The 6176-nt window shown below is 38.9% G+C and overlaps 1 protein-coding gene across 1 annotated transcript in view; it reads left to right on the top strand.

Moving 5' to 3' along the window:
* The first annotated feature begins 4486 nt into the window (after positions 1–4486).
* The window catches only part of LOC123976277 (solute carrier family 45 member 4), a 53872-nt gene continuing 52182 nt past the window's right edge, over positions 4487–6176 (top strand). Inside the window, exons 1-2 of the mRNA XM_046058283.1 lie at positions 4487–4618; positions 6033–6114. The gene's annotated coding sequence lies outside the window, so the exon portion shown is untranslated. The remainder of the gene's footprint in view (positions 4619–6032; positions 6115–6176) is intronic.

Genomic DNA, 6176 nt, shown 5'->3' with positions numbered 1-6176 from the left:
AAAAAAAAACCCTGCATTTATGCACTTTCTTCATTGGGATTCCTTGACAATTGTACAAAGGGTTACTGCAGATAACATTTTATTTTTAAAGTTTAAAGTTTTGTGTTTATACAGGCTGTGACCAAAAATGGGCAAAATGCAGCTTGTTACAAACTACAAAATATCTCTCAAATAAATGTAACAAAATCAAATACAGAATACTGCTGCCAGAAAATGTATCAGGATAAAATCTATGGGTTTTGTATTTTCAAAATACAGGAAAATACATTATTCTTTTATAACTTGTACACCTTGTTTATACCTTGTTGATATATTTTTACATATATAAACGTACCTTGTACCTGTACAAACTACAACAACAAAATTCATACAGAGCAGGTCGAGACAATACTCATTATTTTGTAATGTTATTTATAGAGACCCAACAAATCCCACCATGAGCAAGCACTTGGCGACAGCACCAAGGAAAAACTAACTTGTAACAGGTAGAAACCTTGAACAGAACCTGGACTCAGGGTTGCCGGCCATCTGCCTCAACCCCCTATGAAACCCTATGGTGTATGTGCAGTCAAACCATATGTAAGGTTTTGACCTATTCCACCCTGTCAAATACAAATTACAATGTCTTATTATTATGACATCAATCCGAACTTTAACATAGATGATGATTTTAGATGTTTTAAATCTGCTTCCTTGAGTCTAGAAAAGCAGCTGTGTTCAGGTTCTAGTTCAGTCAGCCTCAGCTGACTGACACTGAATGTACAAAATGAGTTATTTTCACCACATCTGAAAACAGTCCTTGCTGTCACTCCTCACATCACCCATTTCTTCTGTCTCTTCACGTTTCTGTCTGTGGTTTGGTATCGGTTCAAATGACTCTTTAGAAGCCAAAGCATGTAAGCAATGTGGATGGTCATACGCAGGGAGAGGCAGATCCCTCAGGCATTTTACCCTCAAAAGCAGCTTGGCTTTGCCGTAAAGGTCAAGTGGTGTTGCAAATTAAAGCTGTCATATATATAGAAGTAACTAGCAAATTTTTTTTTGTCCTGAGGCCCCTTACAGGGTGTTAATCCTGCTCAGTCTAAATTATGATTTTATGATTTTATCATAGTGAACTCAAAGGCTGAAATAAATAAAGGCAGAAAAAAGAAGGAAAGGTCATGGTTCTAAGCATGTGACTTTGTTTACTGATCTGAAAATAATAATAATAATAATAATAATAATAATAATAATAATACTAGTTGAAGAACGTGTATTAAGTGTTATCAGAGATGCTCACAAGTCTTTTAGCTAGAGTCCAAGTCAAGTCTCAAGTCACCCGTGGTTATAATGAATGTTGTATCGCCTGCTGCATTCAATACAGGCTGCTTATAACACTGCATAGCTATAAGGAATTCTATAACTGTAACCTGTTTTTCAGTTACAGAGCACAACCATGTAATGTGCAATGCAAATTTACTACTGTAAGTCAACACCCCACACTCTCAAATCCAGTGTAACGTTAACTAAATAAAACTGTCACGTTGCATGATCAACAATAAACCTGTAACCTGTTTTTCACAGAGCACAACCATGTAATGTGCAATGCGAACAATGACATACTCAACATTGTTTTATCAGCTTTAAAATCTCAATTTATGAGAATTGCTTATAAACATTGTTTTAAAACCAAGATGTGTTTTAGACGTCTGCTACAGAAAATTACACATCAGTACTGTTTGGGGTGTCAGAGGGTCCAGCTGTAAAACATGGTTAAACACAATGGATTTTAATATGCTTTATTTCTGAGTGGTGTTGACAGTTTTATCTTCCACTAAATTGTTCTTGGATCAGCGTGTTAGTACGCTGAGAGCAACTAAAGAAACGGAGTCATATGTTACACACACAAGAAGTAAAGCTGATTCTGATTAATGTTGTTTTGCTGTTTTTGCATATTGTTATTTATGTACTGTTTTACTCTCAACCAAAGGGAGGGAAAACATCTTCTCATATACACATAATCTCATATCTGTCAGATCCATTAATCCATTAGGATCAAGAGCAGTTTCTTCCTGACTTCTATCAGAGTAGTGATACGTTTGGCCGTGCTTATTACAGTCCAGTGACAGCCACAGCCACCGGATATTTTTTTCATTTTTGTGTCAGCATTTGATTTATTGATTGTTGAGGATTTCAACAAATATAACAAAATATGCTTCTAAAACAAATTGCCTACCCTAGCTACCCTAGACTTGTAATGTTATATAATTGTTATAAAATTAAAAATACTAAAGCAGATTTGTATTTTCTCACAAACCTGTTGTGCTACATGGGTGTCCTTATGGTATGCTCTGTCTGGACAGGTTGCAGTTGAGCATTTGCACATGGGTTTCTCATGCCTTGCTGCTAACATCTTCACGCTCTGGCCGGCCACTTTTATTATTATTTTTTCTACTTGCCTTCTGTGTCTTGAAATGTTACTCAATCGTTGTCAAAAATTTAAAATATGAGAAATCTGAATAGATATATTTGTTTATATTTTCCTTATTTTCTCCTTGTAAATTTAAGAGGGGCAGTCTCTTTTCTGTTTCAACTATTTTATTTATATGAATTTGAACCGATTATACAATCCATGTGTCAATGTATTGTACAAAGTATAGCCTAGTTTTTCAAAAATGTAAGCATACTGTAATCCTGAAAGCAACGGAGGATTTGCCACTAGACAGAGCATGCGCTGTTTGATGAGCCTTCTCCTCTTATCCTTTTTCATAGACACAGATGTGGAATAAACCTGCTGTTACCACAAGCCAGACCAGCTTTGGGAGATTAATTTAGACAGGAGACATTTCACAGAGGTCACATTGGTGCCGTGACTTGTCCATATGACAGATGTTTTCTCGCCACTGCGTTGTTTTGGATCTGAGTTTTTCTCTTCAGTGTATCTGACTGTCCAAACACCGGTTAATTTAGTTAATAATAGCCATATTACCTTGAGACTTTAATTTTATCTGAGTGAGGATTTTAGTATCTCAGCAAATGTGGTGTATCTGATTTGTCTCCTCTCAGTACTGGTGATACAAGGTGACCATCAGGTGGGGTATAAAACAGCTTTGGAGAGGGTTCGGTGCAAAGTCCTTTCAGATGGAGAGATGTAGCGACACCTCACAGTCAGGCGATAGTCGAGTCACATCCACCACAGTGCACTAGCTGGTCAGTTCCAAACCTTTCTCTTGATAATGCGGATAGGGCAGCAGCTAGCTGATAGCATTATGTCACACCTCAAAGCATCAAGCCCTACAGCTCCTGTGCATACAAGTCAATAAAAAAAACCTCTTTCTCCAGCTGCACACTGGATCTCTCCAAAGAGTTCAGATACAATGGGTGTGGATGAATGGGAGGTTTCACTGAAGAATTACATCAGAAAAAAAGCAGGGAAATCAAGCTGAGGGAATTCTCATCTACCAGAGAGGCAGAACAGAGGGTGTTGTGAGATTTGGAATAAGAAACAGTGAAATTGATGCACAACCCACAGGCCATCTATAAACATGTCAGGTCTAGATATTGATCATCTGTGCACCTGTAGCTGACTTTTAGTCCACCCTGCCATAAGAACATGATGATCCTTAAAAGTATTGGCTTGGACAGAACAGAGCCACTGCTGCTCCTGCAACTTGTCTTAAAGAGCAGCAAAATGTTTTACAACCCCAGTGTGTCAGTCAGAGGTATGTACAGTATGTTCATCAGACACTGCCCCAGTAGAGATTTTGCTCTTACCTTGAGGTCCAAGACAACTGATAAATGAGCAGCTCATGAGGTTCAGGAACTGTTAGATGAATACCATCCAGTGGAGGGAGTCGGGTGTTTTTTACTGAGAGCGTCAGCAGAAAGGCAAGCCAATTAAAAGCCACATACCAACAACAGGCATCCATACACTTGAGGGCTTACAGACACGCAGAGATTATCATTCTAGTCTTTTGTCCTTTGTCATAAATGCAGGTGTGGAATAAACCTGCTGTTACCACAAGCCTGACCAGCTCTGTGAGATTCTTTTTAGACAGGAGACACTTCACAGAGATCAGCTTCTATTTATGTTTCTTTTACTTTTTCTTAGCTTTTTTATTTTCTTTTATTTTTTTTTATTTGTGCACCAAAACACCAAAGCAAATTCCTTGTATATGAAAACCTAGTTGGCAATAAACCTGATTCTGAATCTGAAAAGTAGATAACATTTCCCTCCCCCTGAAATATATTAGTATATTAATATATACTCAATAAAAAAACTAAAAAAAAACCTAATATATACTCAAGTAAAGTACGAGTACCTCAAACTGTAGTTAATGAAACGCACTTAGCGACTCCACAGCGGAATGATTTCATGGTCTTCCCCTTTAAACATTCAGCCTCTCTTCTTGTTTGTAAACCATTGCAATGACCCCGCCCCTTTATGCAAATGAACCTTGACGTCGGCGGAAGCCAGCGCTACGTCTCTTCTTCCGACAGATATTCCTTTAAAGGCGTATTTAAAGCCCTGGCTTCAGTTGCAGCGGACAATCTATGCAACAAAATCTGCTGCAGAGCTGAGCGACCGTCCGACCTACGGACACAAACACGGAGCCGGCGGCTGACACTACCCGGCGAGGTGAGCACGGTGTCCGGTTAACACACCGGCGACGACAGGGGACGGATATTAAACATTTTCTAGCCGCTGTTTGTCGGCTCCGGCAGGCGGAACACACAGCATCTCAGGTTGCTGCTGCAGAGAGGAGGAGGAGGAGAGGGAGGAGGAGGACGACGACGAGGGGGGAGGCATTTAACGTTACAGTAGTTTCAGTAGGCCTGTGTCAAAAACAAAACGAGAGGACAGGCTGAAGGTGCTTGGGACAGGTTCGGCTGCATAATCACGTTGCTGTTATTATAAAGTGTTTTATAATTAGGATTTCTGAATGTAAAGCAAGGGTTGCAGTTCGGACATAAATAGCAGAAAAAGCTTAATTATCTTCATCACTGCATCTTCGCAGGCTAATAAACAAGGAAGGAGATGTTTATTGCAGTGGATGACACACGTGACCGTGGGAAAAAAAGGAGCTACCGTTATGTTTGGATTGTCCCTCTTCGCAATCAGCTGTTCATCTGTGTTTTCATCATCAGTGACTGCTGGTGCAAAATGTCATCAGTTGTGGATGTGATGCCACCTTGCTGCATTTTGAATTCAGTATCAAACAAATAAATGAAGCCTGAAAAGATAAGCAGATCAATGGAAAGAAAAACAGTCAGCAACAATTTTGTGAATCGATTAATGGATAAAGTTGTGTCTAAAGCAAAAGTACCAAAATAAACCTTCTTCTAGCATCGCAAATGTGATTATTTGCTGGTTTTCAAAGTGTTTTGTGATAGTAAATTTGATTATCTTTGGGCTGTTGGTCAGACAAATCGAGTAATTCCAAGACTTCACATTGTGCTGTGCTTGGTAAATTGTTATGCAGTTTTCACTGGTCTCTGACATGTCATCATTAATTATTAATTGATTCATCCAGGACATAATCTGCAGATTTAAACGGTAATATAAATACTTGTTAGTTGCAGTGACACAAATGTCAGTGTTAAATCAACAGACAAACATTTGTGTTTTATTTACTTTAGAGGACAATAACCTTTAACCCACATCCATTTGATACCACTGATCTACTGTTTCAGGTACAAATGTGTTTTGAAGGATTCTGCACATATTTCTTTAATGCAGCATACAATTTAGTTTAAATATATCTGAGTTGGACCGCTGCTGCATCTCCATAAATAACTGGTGCAAAGGCAGAGTGAGTGGAAAGAGACTTTTCGTTAAGCATTCTGCTGGTTTGTATGTGTTCTAGTTTATTGGAAACTACTCCTTTATTTTTGTGCTTGTGCGCATGAGAGAGAAAGAGCTGAAGTGTTTATTTGCTGTTGGGTGCTGTATTGATTTAATGTACAGTATAACCTGACATACAGTGTTAGTGTGTGTGTGTACTGTGCTGATATGCTGGGTCTTAACTCTTTTTTTGTGTCTGTGTTTTCAGGTACAACTGCAGGGCTAAAAAAGATTGCAGCCTGGACCAGACGACGTCACAACGACATTTATGAAGCTTTCAAGGCCTTTTGGTGAGACACACACACACACACACACACACACACACACACACACACACACACACACACACACA

This window comes from Micropterus dolomieu, linkage group LG09 (assembly GCF_021292245.1).
Source record: "Micropterus dolomieu isolate WLL.071019.BEF.003 ecotype Adirondacks linkage group LG09, ASM2129224v1, whole genome shotgun sequence".
Lineage (NCBI taxonomy): Eukaryota > Metazoa > Chordata > Actinopteri > Centrarchiformes > Centrarchidae > Micropterus > Micropterus dolomieu.
The sequence above is the reverse complement of the archived record's forward strand: the minus strand, read 5'-3'. Positions and strand labels throughout refer to the sequence as shown.